Raw genomic sequence first — 18401 nt, forward strand, 5'->3', positions numbered from 1 at the left:
ATAACCTGGGGCTTCTCAGATCCAGCCGAACGTTATGCATAATCCAATCGGAAAATTCTCCAGAGTCAAACAAGTTGAGCTAAACAAAATATCATAAAACTTTCTGCTTTTCTGTTCCTTAAAAAAAGTACGAATAGTTCATTCAGGACCGGAATTTTCAACAAATCATCTCTCTCTAAAATGAAGTGAGTTCACTGAAACAGACATTCGTTGAGCCCCCTATATGATCACACAGCCCTCAAAGTGAGGCTCTGAGGTCGGGGTTACTTCATATTTACAGCGAGAGGTACAGCGAGGCTTTGGGAGGACATGTAACGTGCTGAGAGTCGCAGGACAAGGCAAGACATGGAGCTGGCAAGGGGCACAGGGAGGTTTTGAATCCCCACCTGCCTCCCCAACCTTCAGCTGCTGCAAACTGTGCCTGGGAAGCCCCAATGGCAGCCTGAACTCCCAGTGTGAATCTCAAGCACATCTGGGAGCCTCCTGGCCAAGCAGCCGCCCTCCCCAAGACATCATCGCTGAGGGCAGTCCGCCCCCAGCCCTGGCTGAGATACCGTGACTCCTTGTCATTTTCCCAGCTAGAGTGCCACCTGCTCAAAAATGCTGCCTGGTCCTGCAAAGTCACTCCACCCAACTTTCTGAGTTCTACTTCCTACCTTCAACTCATTCTAGAGGAGTTAAAAAGAGCACGTCTTCGCACGAGCGTGCAACAAACGTTTATTAAGCAATGACCACGTGCGAGGCAGAACGCTACAGCCCAGGGCGAAACCAGCCCAGGACAGATGCAGTCGGAGGCGGACCTGGACCACCCCCTTCCACTGAGTGGCCTCTGAGAAGTTACTGTTTTACTGGGACTCGGTTTCTCCATCTGTAAAAGACAGGTAGCTGGACAAGATGAATTCTAAGCTCTCTTCCGGCACTAATGAGCTATAATTTACCCCAAGACACCTTTAGATGTCCAAGATTAGATCTCAACCCCTTTTCTTCTCCTTCCCCCAGAGAAGTCTCAGCAGTGGCCATGCATGCTTATGGGTTTTCAACGTTTTAAGATTTTAACTTTCTCTCTTAAGGTGGGCTGCTATCTCTTTTCAGAAGAGCTCAGGATTCATAACCGTATCTTAAACGACTGCTCTTCTCTTCAACAACACCGAAAACCTTGGGGGAAACACATGTTCCTGTTTCCACACGATCCCCTTATTATTACGCAGTCAATGCCAAGAGTGTTACTTTCCATTACTATCAGCTCTCCCTGAAAATCGACGTGTCACCTCAGCGGGTTAAACCCGGAGCAGACCAGGAAAGTGTTGTTTCAAAACAAATATGCCCACTTGCGTTCCCATCACCATCATTTTAGCACAATTTCTAAAACTGTGATTTTTAGGCCATTTGCAGTGTTCCCTTATTAGACAGAAAGTGTCTTTTAACGGCTTTACTTTTTAACAGATGCTAACTTGTGTGAAACGGGCTGCCGTAAAATGTACCTGCGTTAAAGAAGTGTCCATCTATCAACGCAGACTCTGGTAAAGGATTCGAAGTGTTTGATGAATTGTTTCCATTAAGCTGAAAATACCCCTTCGGGTGTGAGCTTGTAATTCATGAGTGGCTGTAAACTGATTCAAATAATAACGAGGGTTTTTTTCTTTTCTTTAACCCTGTTCTGATAATAATCTAGTGGAGAACAAACACGCTGAATCCCTAAAGAAGATATCCTCTAATGATTTCTACAATTGTCCTAAAGTCCAAACAGAGCTGTTGTGTTATCATGTGGTTTTTGTAAGGCTGTCGTTTTGGCCGGCTTTTATATTCCTATTTTAACAAAGAAAGTGTGATATCTGACTGACATCTGGGTAGATGGATAGTAATCAGAACTGTACTCCGTGGAGAAATTAAGAGAGAAACCAGGAGCTGATAAAAACTGAAATGGGGGGGGGGCGGGGAATGCAGACGCATTTAAAGTTTTACATTTCTCTATTTTGGAAAAGCAGCAGGCAGCACATAATAAATGAGAAGGAATCTTGATGAAAAACCCTGTTTATCACCAGAGCAGACAATAGACACTGATATCTCCTTTTCTTCGTGATAATGTTCACGGGATGCTGTCTCGGGTTCATTTAGGTTAATCATGTCACCTGACACAAGCTAATCTTACCTATCACAGCAAGAGTCCTAAAGTCTCGTGAAATGTGTCTCTTTATTGTAACTCTAGTAGGGAATGCGGCATCCCCAGAACTCAGACAGGAATAAGGCAACCTGGCCTGTAAAAACAATGCTATCCGCTACCTTCAGTTTGCTGCATCCTTCCAATTAAATCCAGCATGTAGTCATTTAACGAGTGTGTAATACATGCCAGCGACTGGGCTACTCACGGGGAATGAGGGTTAGGTAATGCATGTAGTAAAGCACTGATAAGCGTCTACTGTGTACCAGCACAGGGACTCTGCCTGTCCACACGAAGCTGATGAGATCACTCCAGGACCTGAGCAGGGTGACAGCAGAGGGACCAGAGGAAATCCTCAAAGACCACTCTTCTTCCCCTTTATCAGTGTCTCGGTCAGCTAAACTGTCAAAAGAGGAAGCGGAGACCCTGCCTTCCTCGAAGCCTTTCGGGCTCTGTCTAAACTCTTTTCAGTGGTATTTTGTGGTTCAGGCTCCAATTCTGAAACATAACTGCAGCTGGTTATTGAAAAATGAAAATCAGTCACATGTTCAGCATGGAAATGCACCACTCTTTTCTGAGTCAGCAAAAAGTTGGAAGTACATACATTTAAAGTAACCTTTTTTTTTATTACAATAGGAAAATATGCTCATTGAAAAAAAAAAATCCAAACGACTGGGGAGGAAATAAAGACATAAGTAAAAATATCCCCTTTCCCCAAGCCTTCTATGCTTATAAACATCTTTTACTGCTTAAGGTCCATGCTTCTAGACTTTTGCTATCCCTCTCTAAACCCGCTGAATCCACTGCGTTTTCAATGACTTGAAGTCACAGAACTGTATTCATTTCAAGCTAAGTAGAGCAGATTATGATTTACCGAGCACTGCAGGTGTGCAGGCCTCTCGGGGCTTTGTATCCGTACTCTATATCCATATTACGCTACAGGGCTGGGCACACTGGCCCTCAGGCCAAACCAAGTCCCCCTCCTATTTTTGTGAATAAAGTTTTACTGGAACACAGCCACATTTATTTGTTTACACGTGTTCCATGGCTGCTTCTGTGCAGTGAGCCTGCAAAGCCTAAAATATTTTCTATCTGGCCTTTTTCAGAAAATGTTTACTGACCCTTGAGACAGTAGAAAACTTTACATGGAGGAAAAGGAGTAGATGGAAATAAAACAAGCTATTATCACAGGTTAAACGATGAGTGAACTCTCCATTTCTTTCTTATCCATTGCTGTATTGTCTACAGGTTCAATAACGGTGCACACGTTCTACCTGTGGCTTAATTATATATGCAGTTCAAAGAGAATTCTATATGAATACGAATAAAACTGATGAACTATAGCACCGTGTAACATCCCACAAATTAAAACAATTTCCACTGTTTGCATGCAAACACAAGAGTCTAAAAGGGATTTCTTTACGAAATTGAGTTATTTGTAGTAAGGTGGATGGACCTAGAGTCTGTCATACAGAGTGAAGTAAGTCAGAGAAAAACAAATACTGTATGCTAACACATATATATGGAATCTAAAGAAAAAAAAAAGGTTCTGAAGAACCTAGGGGCAGGACAGGAATAAAGATGCAGACATAGAGAATGGACTTGAGGACATGGGGAGGGGGAAGGGTAAGCTGGGACAAAGTGAGAGAGTGTCATGGACATATATACACTGCCAAATGTAAAATAGATAGCTAGTGGGAAGCAGCCGCATAGCACAGGGAGATCAGCTCCGTGCTTTGTGACCACCTAGGGGGGTGGGATAGAGAGGGTGGGAGGGAGATGCAAGAGGGAGGAGATATGGGGATATATGTATATGTACAGCTGATTCACTTTGTTATACAGCAGAAACTAACACAACATTGTAAAGCAATTATACTCTAATGTGTTAAATAAAAGGGATTTCTTTAAAAAAAAGAGTTTGCAAACACTTCATGATATTTTTGCAACAATATTTACCCTATTATTTTCTAAAAATATATGTTTTTGGAGATTCGAGAAATGTGGCAGACACTGCTAGCTGATGATCGTATCTGCCGCTTCTTTGACCAGGGCAGTTAGACTTCATTTCTCAGCTTCCTTTGGAGGGAGCACAGTCGTACAACTGAGCTCTGGACACATGGATGTGAGCAGAGCTGAAATTCTCCACTTCCAGACCTGGTCCATGAAATCCTCCCTGCTAGTGCCTCCTCTGATTGGCTGACACAGAGAGAACCTCCTTAGTACCACATAATAAAGATGGCAGAGCCACAAGATGGAAAGAACCTGGGACCCTAAATCAATACTTGGAGGAGAGCCACCCAAAAGAGGTATCTGTTATATGAGCAAGAAAAAAAACGTGCATCAAGTCTTTGAGATGTGGGGGATTATTTATTATTCTTCTTAATGAGCGTTCACTGTATTTATGGAGCTCACTGTTGACAGATGGCTTCCGGATGGAGGAAGGACATAGAAATCCCTTCTCTGGAGAGGGTCGTTCAATAGCTTCTCCTTGAAATCAAAGTACGAGAGACTCCTTTCAGACCTCTGTCTCACTGGCACTCAATCTCAATGAGTAAATGGTAACTACAACTCTCACCCAAGCCCTTGTCTGTCTGTATTCCGAGTTCTCTACTCTAGCAATAACTGTGCCCTTAGGGACCACCTCAATCTCTCTCCTGCCAGCATCATATTCACCACGTTTCCTGGTCAAACCTTTTCCTCTCTGCCACATGGTATTGGGTTCCATGTAACTTAAGATGGCAGCCGGTAACAATTTTTAAGTTTATCAACTAGGATACTTTCTCACCTACTGACTCCTATGTCTTGAGAGAAGATTAAAGCACCATTCTGCCATCAGCAAGGAAGCAATGTAGATAAATTCCATGCCATTTATAATTCATTCCACCTTCATTAAGTATTCATACACTACTTATTGGCACATCACCTAAGTATTCTATGTAAGAGAAAACAGAATAGCTAGAAAAGAAACTGGGAGAGGTTGGTTTATTAGGAGACCGTGAGAGAGGCAAATAATTTGCTGTATCCCTTACCCCAGCCTTCTTCTTGCAGGGAAGTTTTCTCGCCAAGTCACGCACAAATGAATTAGACACCTATCCTGAGGGTAAATTCAGCAGTACCAATAGGAAGGTGACCACTATTTTCTCGTTCATTATTTTAACCCATATTTATTGGAGACTGGCTTTGGCAGGTCCTGAGAATACAACAGTCATTCCCTTCTTAAAGGGTGCACTTCTTAAGCAAATACATATATGGATTAAACACAAGGAATCCATACTGGCAATGTGAAACAGCTCCCTATGAAAGGTTAATTTCTCTGATTACCACCAACAGTAATAATCGCAACATTAAGTCATAATAATTCATAAGTTAGGAGAGTCTAAAGGTACTGTACAAGATGCCAACTACTAGACTGACAAAAGTTTAACTTTCCTAAGAACATGGAGATTTAATTTCTAGTATTTGTACCCATTTTACAGACGAAGACACTGAGGTTCTGAAAGATTATATAATTGCTCAAGATAAGACAGTAAGTCATCAGCCAAAGACAGGCTTGTGTCTATTTGAATCCAGAGCTCATGCCTGTAAGCCATCATTGCTACTGCTCCCTAAGACAGGATGGTGTCTCAACTGAGAAGATGTAGAGACAGTGGGACATCAAAGTGAAAGAACAGGCAAGCAGGAGGCCCCTGCAGAGTCAGGGGAAGCATGTAGTGAAAGAATGCTACCAGACACTGAAGACTAGTTGTGCCCACCTCTTGGGGTTGCCAACATTGGTCTTGATTACTTGTCACAAATGACACCCAAACCAACCCAATTTGGGAACACTGAGAACACATGAAATTTGAAAAGGAAAAGGAAGAACCCCCAATGTATTCATTAAGTTTCAGTGATGTCAAAGAGCTATTCCTGCTGTAAGAGGTTAGGAGTAGCTCTCAGTCATGTCTGGCCGAGGCAAGGGTGGAAAGGGTCTGGGGAAGGGGGGGCGCCAAGCGTCATCATAAAGTTCTCCGTGAGAACATCCAGGGCATCACCAAACCTGCTATCCACCGCGTCGCCCGGTGTGGTGGTGTGAAGCCTATTTCTGGTCTTATCTACGAGGAGACCTACGGGGTGCTGAAAGTGTTCTTGGAGAATGTGATCCGCGACGCTGTCACCTACACCGAGCGCGCCAAGCGCAAGACTGTCACCGCCATGGACGTGGTTTACGCGCTCAAACGCCAGGGACGCACTCTGTACGGTTTCGGCGGCTAAGTTTCATTGCGGTCTTCGGCTGTGAAGCTCTTGTTTACTCACAAAAGGCCCTTCTCAGGGCCACGAAAAAAAAAAAAAAGAGCTATTCCTTCATACTGATAAAAGAATGATTCAGCACCCTTCTCCTAAAGGAAAATACTCTTGAATTCAAAAGTCGTGGGGATAAATTTAGGATTGGCCAGATCCCTACACACTTGTTTTTCGAACGTCTGCCTATCCATGAGTTGATCCTTTGAGTGTGGTCCATTCAGCATGGCTGGCCAGCCTTCGGGTCCGTCTCATCCATGAAAAACAGCTCAGGAAACATGGACCCACTCTTTCCCCATAGCACCCAGCTGGTAGAATTTCCACCATTCTTTGTCAGTTTCCCATATCCACTATTTTTCTTAAAAGGCAACTCACCAACTTTGTTTAGATGACCGTGCCAGGCAGGGGCACCCTCTAAGCAGAACCATGGTGTGCTGCAAGCTAATTTCAGAGCAAAGCTGCTGGGCTACACCCCACAGACCTACAAGGCCTATGCGTGCCCAGCCTCGAGACCACAGAAAGAGCCCAGAGTCCGCGACAGAGACAAGGGGTATACAGACAGCAAGACAACAGCCATCTTGGGTGGCTTGACCTTACACTGCAGCCCTACATACCCTGCACAACCCTTACATTCTTGGTCCGCATCTCTTCCTCAATATCCCTGGGGTCAGGCATGTAGAGGGGCACTGCAACCAGACACCACAAATACAATACAGACGCCAGAAGCTCAAAAAGCAGCAAGAGTAAGACACCTGGTAGGCTAAGAACAGTCATTCACCAGGACGTGGGCAAATCCTGGAACCATGCACTTACCGGGTCAGTGGAGAGGGCATCTACGGCCACAGCATCCTGTCCAGTTACAAGGAAGGCAAGGCCACCCCCATGGGGAGGGGAAGGCCCGGGCTCCACGAGAAACATTCTGGTGGCCTAGCCAGGGGTCAGCAGTCACAGTACAGGTCTGCTACCCCACGCTATGTACCGTTAGGGGTTGGCCCATCAGGTCTTTCCAAAGAAAACACAGTTAATCCTAATAGTTGGACTTGTGTGTCCAGAAACCAGCCTATTCCAGTCCACACAGCCTAGCCCAGGGAGACGCATGGGCAGTCAGCTGTACAGTAACGTTTACCCACGGGGGTCCTCCTGATATGGAGACAGGAGGACGGGCAGAGTCCTTCCCCGCCACTGTCGGTTGTGCCCACCTAGTCACATTAGCTGGGTGGAGTTTTCACAGAAGCCCAGAAGACGCCGACAATAGCATCTCGCTGTAGACCCAGCAGTTTGACTCATTCCACACTGAAGCCACTGTTGCCCAGCCCAGAGACCTTCTTATTATAACAAGTACCAGCCAGCCCACAGCTGCGGCCGCCGCCCGACAGTCTAACTTCTATTTTCCCGTTGTAATGACGGCCAATATCTCCACAACAGCCTTAGGGGTGTCTATGAGTTCTCCGTACCCTCTTGGCGGCCCCCCTTTATCAAGGAAGCCACCCCAGGGGGCCCCCATACTAGTGGACGGCCACCCCAGGATTTCCCCCGCAACTTTCAGGACCGCCCCTGGAAGTTTTGGGCCCCCATGTTAGTAGACGGCCGCCCCAGAAATACCCCTGCAACCTGCAGGATTACACCCCCAACTTGGGGGCCTCCCATGCTAGTCGACGGCCAAGCAACACTCCATTCCCCCTCACCCACTTCCTGAATTCGCGACATCTCAGCGCTCACAGGAGTTTCCTCGGTCTCCAGGCTGGCTCTGCCCACCGTCGTCGGGCTGCACCCCGCCAGCCCGCAAGGCCTGTGCTTGACCAGCTTCGAGACGTAAGAAAGAGCCCAGAATCAGCGACAAAGACATCGGGGGAGCTTACCTGTCGGAAGCAAGGTCCTGGAGCGTGTGCTGCACAGGGCGGGGAAGACATGGCGACCGGCTTTGCTACCGGGGAGCAGGCGAGGTTACCGGTTATAAGGGGAATTGACCTCAGGTGGGCTCATCAGTTACCAGGGAAACTAGCAGAGGGCCACGAGGCCCCGCCCTGCCTTTTTGATAAGCTAATAGGTGGAGATGTTCTCATCTAAGGATTAGAACAATCACTGGCTGGGGTGGGGCAAGTGTGTAGAAAGGTCAGTCACGTGAGTAGAGTGGAGGTGAAGCCGGGGAGGTACAGAGAACGAGACAGCAGCCCTCTGCGAGGCTTGACCGTACAAAAGCCTACTATGCATAAAAGGCTCAAGGGAGCTTCTCTCTGGGGTTAAAAAAAGTGACACTTGCTTTAAAAGCCCTGCTCTTTGCCTTATTATCTGCCGTGAACTGTTAGGTGCTCTGGAGAGAACAGGAACTAAAACATGGCCTTGCCCTGAGGGAACTCCACATCCAGTAGAGCAGTATACACATACAGAAACTTCTACATTATTTTAGAAGGTCGACAAACGCCCAAATGGGAGGCATGAGATACCTTTAACCCCTCTTGTACTCCAGCTAACACACCTCAAGGAGACGTCGTTCAAATTGACCAGAAACACCTGTTTTTCCTGTCTTAATGGGGTGTTTCTTATTCCCACCTGTCATCAACAAGATGCATCTGACGTATTTACATTTAAAAATGGAATTCAAATCACGTAAGCGAAGACGTCTCCTGCTACTACCGTACAAATATGTAAGTACCGTATTTGCAGCGATAAAAACAAATTAATATGGGTGTTCCTTCGGCAAAGGAGACAAATTCTACAGGGAAAACACGGAGTTAAGTTCTCTCCACGTCTCAATCATCTGTGATTTACTTACCTATCATCCCTCACGGGACACAGCTGTGTCCACACCACATACAGCTGTGTCCTAACATACAGCCCTGGAAATTGTCCTGCGTGAATGACTTCACGGCAGGATTTATGGAGAACGATCTAATTATTCAACTCCGTTCCATTCACTCCCATTGTGGCCCCTATTTAAAGCCTCTATGGAAAACGCCATTTATCTCCAGGGACAAATGGTCAGAGCAGTATTTCACCGATAGAAATACACCCATTCTGTTTTGACAGCAACCCAGCACGAGATAAACATGTCTCCTTCTCAACAGGTCCGAGGAATTAGGGCCTGAGCGGTCTACACAGTCCAGAAGAATCCCCTTACATTCAAGAGAGGCTCACTGGAGGACTCCGGTGGATTGATAAATAAACACTGATGATTCCAGAACTCTCCATGTTAAACTGGGCTCAAGGCTCGGGAGAAGGTGATTCGCTACCAAGTCAACTCAGTTGGAGAAAGCTGTTCTTTACAACTTCAAGCTGAGTGACAGATGACAGAGGTCCCCTTTGCTGGTCACCTTCTCCAACGTGACCTGAACATGTGCCTACCCAGTTCGTCACACCCTGGCAGCCAGCGCCTCAGAAACAGCTCTTCATGAAGAAATAACTCAAATTCTACTTCTCCATGAGGTGGCCTATTCCTGGAGTCTTCTTTCTGGGACATTTTGCTAAAAATTAAACTTTGAATATGGAATGACTCTATTTATATGCAAACGAACGTTGGTGCTTTGTAGCACAGAAGAATAAATACATTTTGTTTATGTCTTCCTGCACAGCCTTGTTTGTGGAATATGTATATATAAACTTGGAGCTTTTGTATTTGCCTTGGTGATTCTGTGAGGGCTTATAGGAAATTGGGGTCAAATGTAAGTTTGCAAGGACTGTTCAAGGACTGACGGATGTGGCGGTCAAGGTTGTTGGAAAGGAGAGAGCAGGATTATTCTGCTTAGAATCATGATGACACTTTGTTAATTAGGATGAGGTTGCAAAGGGTCCTTCTCTTCAAGAAAAGATCTCTCCCAGAAATAAGTTCCAAATGAGCTCTGCAGGAATTTTCTGGGCAACAAGTGTCACGAGCAATTTGTGCCATGGTTTGACACCTCTTCCCTCGAAGCTCCATGGGCGGTATAAAGGACAGCACCCAAAAGCCAGGCCCCTGTTCAGAATCAAACAGCAGTTGGATTTTTTTGGGAGCACGATCCCATTTGGACAATGACACTACATGGAATGAAGCCACTAATAATAATACTAAAAATGTCAAGTGCAATATTGAAACATGTCAGTATTTTTTCATTCAACCATGTCAGCAGCAAATCTAATCTGAAATATGCTGACAATAGTGGAGCTATGAAAAACCAATATACTTGATGAGCAAGCCGCCCAATAAATTATATATGTGTACATATACATTTGTATGTACTTCCCCCAGAAGGTGGAAGCCTTGGACGATGGGACTTTGGGAGGGCAGACATATTATGGAATCGGTTAGGTGATACTAGACATTCTGTCCTCCTCAGATGAGGATTAAGCTTAATATGTAGTGACGGGACAGGCACCCCTGAGTGATCAAGGCACCCCCAAGAAGCTCACGGTACCTTTCATCAGGGCCTGAAATGCCACCACAACTGGAAATCAGGACAAGCATTATCCACAGCTACCTCCCACCATATGTAAAGAGGGTGGCTCCGTTGTACCAGGAAAGCCGTATTATTTGGTTATGCTGAAATGCTGACTGTGATATATTCTTATCATTTTAAAGAAATCCACAATCAGATAAACAACAAGGTCCTACTATAGAGCACAGAAAACTATATCCAATATCCTGTGAGAAAGCATAATGGAACAGAGTATTAAAAAAAGAAGGAAAAAAATAAAATAAATTAAAAAGGAAGGAATGTGTATATATATATATAACTGAATCACTTTGCTATACAGCAGTAATTAAACGCAACATTGTAAATCAACTATACTTCAGTAAAATAAATAAAATAAAGAAATCCACATTCTTATTTGTCCTCTGCTCATTAGGGAAAAAATTTTAAAATATGAATGATCCAAAAGAAGAAAACAAAAATTGCTTGTTATCCCATTATCTCGAGAATATCATGAAGGTTGTGGTATCTATAATCGTGTGTGTGTGTGTGCCCTTAATGTGTGATCACAATCTGGGGTAAATAGCAGAAAAAGAGCTCAGAATTCACATCTCTCTTCTCTCCCTAAAAACCTCTCAATTAGCTATAAGATTAGATGGAACGGGAAACATGAACACCTCTTTTCCTTTCCCTCCTAGTCATGAGAATGCACCTGTCTCTCTGGCCGTCTTTGGGGAGACCAAGGCAAGGGAGCTCTCCCGTCACACACTGTCACCGACAGAAGACTGCTTTGCCAACGACAGAAACCACTTTGCCCTCAGAGCGAGTTCCTTTATTTCATGACCGAGTGTGTTCTTATATGTTGTAGATATTTATCGACATAGGAAAATATTTACAACTTATAACGATGTGAAAAACAAGCTTACACAATAGGTGCCCATTTGACTTGACGATGTTAACCAAGATACCCATCACGGCCAGCTGGAGGAGGTGGAAGAGGTGAAATTCCACTCTTCTTGGAGCCTTTCTGAGTTTTCCAAAAATTCGACAATAAGCATGAATTGCCTTTTTAATTTAAAAAAAAGTATTAATGATAAAAATGATAGGTATGTTTATGTTCTTAGATTATTTGTCATTATGTTATTCTTTGTGTCTTAGTTAAAAAAGACCAGGTAGGATCATGTGTGACCCTTGGCATCAGCCAAAGGTCAAAGGGGAGAGTTTAGTCCTCTTCTCACTTGGGGACTGTCTTGGGTTAGGCTCACTGAGAAGTGTTTCTCCCCGGGGAAGTCTCACTGTCTGGAGAATTTGCGGAGATGCTAAACAAGGCAAAGGAAAATGCAGGAAAAGATTTCTCTTGTTTGTTTTCTACACAAACATATATGTTCATTCGTTTTTCTTTCCCAGCGTTACAGGGAAGAAAATGAGCTGTGGAATGTTTTAAACACCAGTTAACATTTACTGAGTTTTATAAGTGCTTTATGTGCATAAGCTTAATTATGCGTTTATAAGTGCCTTATATGTCTAATCTTAGTTCTCCCCATTACCCAGTAAGGTAGGTACCATTCTTTTTTCAAGTGTTCAGGATAGGAGACTGTGCTCAGCCAGTTAGAGGCAGAGCCGGGGCTCAGATACCCTTTTGTCTGACATAAGAGTTTATTCTCTGAACCACGATGGCATACGTACATGATTAGAAGAAGAAAAACAAAAAATGCAAGAGCTCTCCGTACCATTTTAGCAGGTATTCTTCCAGTGCTTCTTTCTACCTACTATGTGCCAGGCATCGTCCTACTTCTCAGAGTCACCTCAGTCAACAGAACATTATCTGCACTGTTCTCATGGCGCCTACATTCCCAGGGATAGGTTCATCAAGTATCAGGTATTATTTCTGAATTGTCTTGTGTTCACTTGTCTCCTCCTCCATCCATAACATGCTGTTTTCCTATCTTAAGCTTCAAAATATATTTTAAGGACTAGAAGGATAAGTCACTTTTCCACTACTCTTCATTTTAATAAATTCTCGCTTATTTCTACTCTACTAACCAATACTGCAAAGAACGTCCTTTTACGAGTATCTCTGAGCACCAGATGGATTATATCCTTAAAATCAAGAAAGCATATATGCCAGGGAAAAGGGTATGTGCATTTTATTTTATTTTATTTTATTGCCACGTTAGCCTCCAAAAAGGCACATTATATGCTTTTTGTCCATTTGGATGTGGATTTTTATCTTTTTATTATTGCTTAATAATAGATCTTCTTCTATGATGGATATTAACACTTTATCCAAAGTGTCGCTAACATTTTCTCAGTTTAGCATTAATATTTTAAACTTTGTATGTCTTTTACAATGCAAGCTTTGCAGTGCCGGGTAACTCACCTTATCAATCTACTTCTCTTTTTCCAGCATTAGGCATTAAGATTTGAAAGATCTTCCACCAAGACTGAAACTATCTTAAGTATTTTTTTCTACAAAAGCTATGTGGGAAACTAAGAAAAAATGGATAACTATTTGTCCTAATGTTATGTATTAAATAATGTCTTTTTCCCTTAATTTCAAATGCTACCTTCATGATATAGTAAACTCTTGCATGTAACTTGTCCAATCCAGAACTCTATTCTTGGTTTCACTAACACTATTTGTCCATTCGTGCAACATCACCATATGTTAAGGAAAGTATTCTCATATCCAATACAGTAGGCCAATACTCCTTTCCCTCTCCCTATCAATTAGGTTTGTTTTTTTTTAAACCTGTTAGCTCTTCTGCATATTGTTTCTTCCCTGTGATGTATGGCTTCAACTTGTCATTTAAAAAAATCATTTAGGATCTTGATTGAAGTTCCCCTGAACGTGCAGTTGAACCTGGGATAGTGTTGATGTCTTTCGAATCTCCCCATTCAGGGTCTTGAAATGTTTCTCCAAGGCTAATTTTTAAACTTTTAAAAACTGTACTAAATTTTCCTTTACATTTATTGCTAACTTTATCCCAAAGTCTTCCAAAGTTTTCATTTTTATTGCGAATGTCCCTCTCCTCACATTTTCCATTTCTCTATTGCCAACACTTAGATGACTGATGTTAAAATACATAAAAATATTTTTTTCTTCCTTTTACGTTCTTTCTCTTTTCTTCAGCTCTACAAATTTCCTTTGTTTCCCTAGATTCTTACTACTTAGCACACTTAGAGGCACAGAGGAAAGAATGTGGAATTTGGTGCCACAAACATTGGCTCTGACATATGTGTGTGAACTTTAGGAGTCTCTGATTCTTTGTCTGCAAAGTAGGCATAATACTAATGATATTAGCAGGCTTTATAAAGATTAGAGTTGATGTATATCATTTATCTATTTCAGATGTCACTCACCCGTTCTTAGAATGTAGCTGGCTAAAGAATATATGTCATTGAGTACTCACATGATACTTTCTAAAGGGTGGTATATTTAGTTAGGATGTGTTAGCTGGTATGACAAGCAGCCCCCAAATTTTGTGGCTTAACACAACAAAGTTTATTTCTTGCTCAGAGGACAGTTCAAGGTGGGTGTTTCTGGTCTCCCTGTGTCTCTGGGGCAGCGCTCCTCTAAGGGCGGCTCGGGGACCCAGGCTCCTTCCATCTTGTGGCTCCACACTCCTCCAGGTCCTTGGACCACCTCAATTCAGCCAGCAGATGGGACAAAAGGGTCATGAAGGAAATCACAGGAGGTCTTCATGTGCTGGGTCAGAAAGGGTCTTTACCACCCCCCCTTTCTTCCACTGTCCTGAACATGGTCACATGGTACATTTAACTGCAAAGGGTGCTGGGAAATGTAGTCTACTACGTGCCCAGGAGGAACAGGACTAGGATTTGTTGAGTGCATGGCAGTCTCTGCCATAGGCACTATTTGGGGAAAGAGGAGAGGGCAGTTGTGTCCATGTGCTTACTATCCGGGGAAAGGAGAGGGAACACGTGCGTCCATGTGGTCAGTCTGGAAAGAGTCCAGGAAAATGGAGACGATCCCTAGGTAAGCAAGTCCCTCCCCACTTTGTCCAGTGTTATACCTTCTTTCACCCCATGGACCGGGTGACCTGATTTCTCTTTAGCAAAACCAGCCCGACTATGCTTTTTTGGGTTGTTTTTCTAGCTGTCTAATAAGAGGTTGAACGACTTAAAGAGCAGAGTCCAATTTGTAGCTATGGTATATGAGAAGGCACCTGTCACCCCTTACAGGGGACCTCAGGCTCCCCCCACCCCCCAAGCTGCACTCAAAATAGAGGCTTTAATTTCTGTGCAACAGACAGCACCTGTCCATCGACAGATGAATGGATAAAGAAGATGTGGTACTGATATACAATGGAATACTACTCAGCCATAAAAAAGAATGAAATAATGCTATTTGCAGCAACGTGGATGGACCTAGATTATCATACTAAGTGAAGGAAGTCAGACAGAGAAAGACATATATCATATGATATCACCTATATGTGGAATCTAAAATATGACACAAATGAACCTATCTATGAAACAGAAACAGAATCATAGAGAACACACTTGTGGTTGCCAAGGTGGAGGGAGGGTGGGGGAGGGATGGAGTGGGAGTTTGGGGTTAGCAGATGCAAACCACTATATATAGAATGGATAAACAGAAAGGTTCTACTGTATAGCACAGGGAACTATATTCAATATCCTGTGATAAACCATAATGGAAAAGAATCTAAAAAAATGTAACTGAATCACTTTGCTGTACAGCAGAAATTAATACAACATTGTAAATCGACTATACTTCAATTAAAAAAAAAAGAGAGAGCTAACACCTGGCTCCCTCCACTTCCCCTATCTGCACCCTGCCAATCCAAATCTATCAGCAACTCCTCCCCAAACAAATTCTCTGGTTCATCTCAGTCTTGGGAAGATAATCATGACAATAGCAAGAAAGGCCAACACTGATTGATCCCTTACTCTGCATCAGACACGGTACAAAAACACTCGCATATGTTTCATTTCTTCCTAACGATTCTATGAGGGAGGCAATTTCATTATTCCCATTTTCAGGTGAGGAAACTGAGACTGAATTTAACAGGGTGAGTAACTTACTCAAGGTCACAAAGTGGTAAATAAGACGGGCGTACCAGCAGCCATCGGACTGCAGGGCCCTCGATATGAACAACTGTAATATGAGCTTAGAAATCCTCCCCATTTCTCCGAGTTTAAAGTCTAAACTTCTTATCCCAGCTAACAATTCCCTCCTGGCGTGGCCTCTGATTTCCTCTCCAGGCTCACATCTTGTTAAGAGTGCATGCAGGGACTTCCCTGGGGTTCAGTGGTAAAGAATCCGCTTTACAATGCAGGGGATGAGGGTTCGACCCCTGGTCAGGGAACTAAGATCCCACGTGCCACGGGGCAACTAAGCCCGCGCGCCACAACTACTGAGCTCGCGCGCCTCCCGTGCCGCAACTACTGAGCTCACGTGCCTCAATGAGAGAGGCCACGTGCTGCAAACTACAGAGCCCACATGCCCTGAAGCCTGTGCACCACAGCTAGAGAGAAGCCCGTGCGCCGCAATGAAAGATCCCGCATGCCTCAACGAACATACCGCATGCCGCAACGAAGACCCATTGCAGCCAAAAAATTGAAAAAAAGAATGCACGCGCACGCAAAAACAGTCGACTGATCTTTGAAGAGGGTGCTAAGAACAAGAACACACAATGGGGAAAGGACAATCTCTTTAACAGATGGCGCGAGGAAAACTGGACAGCCACACGCAGAGGAATGAAATTGGACCCTTACCTTCCACCGTACAAAACAACTGACTTAAAATGGAGTAAAGACTTAAACGTCAGACCTGAAACCATAAAACTACTAGAAGAAAACATAGGGACACTGGCAGTGTCCCTACTTGACACTGATCTGGGCAATGATTTTTTAGATATGATACCAAAAGCACAGGCAATAAAAGCAAAAATAGGCAGGTGGGATTGCAACAAAGTAAAAAGCTTCTGCACAGCAAAGGAGACAATCTACAGAGAGAAAAGGCAACTTATGGAATGGGAGAAAATATTTGAAAACCATGTATTTGATAAGTGGTTGGTACCTAAAGTATATAAGAAACTCAACTCCGTAGCAAAAAAAATTAAATTAAAATTAAAAATGGTCAAGAGACCTGAATAAACATTTCTCCAAAGAAGATATACAGATTGCCAAAAAACACATGAAAGAATGTTCAACATCACTAATCATCAGGGAAATGCAAATCAAAACCACAATGAGATACCACCTCACCCTGTTAGGATGGCTATTATCAAAACGACAAAAGATAACAAGTATTGGTGAAGATATGGAGAAAAAAGAGCCCTTGTACACTGGTGGTGAAAATATAAATCAGGATATCCACCATGGAAGACAGTATGGAGGTTCCTCAAAGAATGAAAAATAGAACTGCCGTATGATCCAGCAATTCCACTCCTGGGAATATACCCCAAGAAAATGAAATCGGTATCTTGAAGAGGGATCTGCACTCCTTTATTCACTGCAGCATTATTCACAGTACCCAGGACATGGAAACGATCTAAGCGTCCATCGACGGATGAACGGATAAAGAAAACGTGGTGTATACATACAATGGAATATTATTCAGCCTTAAAAAAGAAGGAAATCCTGACATTGCAAGAACATGGCTGAACCTGGAAGACATTATCTAAGTGAAATAAATGAAGACGAATACTGCACGATCTCACTTATGGGTGGAATCTAAAATACTTGAACTCACAAAATCCACGAGTAGAACGGTGGTTGTCAGGGGTTGGGTGGCGGGGGAAATGGGGAGATGTTGGTTAAAGGGTACAAAGTTTCAGTTACACAGGATGAATAAGTTCTGGAGACCTACTGGACAGCAGAATGATTATAGCGCCAATACTGAACTGTATACTAAAATTTTGCTAAGAGGATAGATTATGTGTTCTTACCACACACACAAGAAAGGTAACTCTGTGAGGTGATGCATGCGTTAACTAGCTTAATTGTGGAGAACATTTCACAATGCGTAAGTGATATCAAATCATCAAAGAATCAAGTGGTACACTTTAAATATACACAATTTCTATTTGTCAGTTATATCCCAAAAAGCTGAAAGAGTGCACATACATACGTACACATACACACATAAAGCATGGCCACATACACACACACACATACACACACACACACACACAACCCAGCACAAAGCAGATTTTGTGTACTATAGACGTAATAATAATTCATTTCCTCTAGACATCCATGCTTACTTGCCTTTGGACCTACGACACATGTTTACTGAGCACCTACTAAGTGCCAGGCACTATTTTAGGTGCTACAGATAAAGAAGCAAACAAGACAGACCACTACATTGCCTCTATTAGGTTTCTGTTCTTATGGGAGAGGTCTATAATGAGCAATATAATAAGTAAAATAGAAATATGTATTTTAGGGTCTTGCTTTGTGTTATGAGGACACACACACCAGGGCAAGGGATTAGAGAGTGGCAGGAGGCAGGGCTGTGTTAATCAGGGCGCTCAGAGAAGGCCCACTCCAGGGAGAGAATATTTTAGTCATTGGGGTCTTCAGTGCAATGA

At 43.3% G+C, this 18401-nt stretch overlaps 1 protein-coding gene and 1 pseudogene across 4 annotated transcripts in view; one reads left to right on the forward strand and one right to left on the reverse strand.

The window, feature by feature from the left end:
* Nucleotides 1-18401, reverse strand: part of MAF (MAF bZIP transcription factor) — a 371554-nt gene that overhangs the window by 228551 nt on the left and 124602 nt on the right. The gene's annotated exons all lie outside the window — the stretch shown is intronic.
* On the forward strand, nt 6097-6409 carry LOC115856991 (histone H4-like; annotated as a pseudogene).

Source organism: Globicephala melas, chromosome 19 (genome assembly GCF_963455315.2).
Source record: "Globicephala melas chromosome 19, mGloMel1.2, whole genome shotgun sequence".
NCBI lineage: Eukaryota > Metazoa > Chordata > Mammalia > Artiodactyla > Delphinidae > Globicephala > Globicephala melas.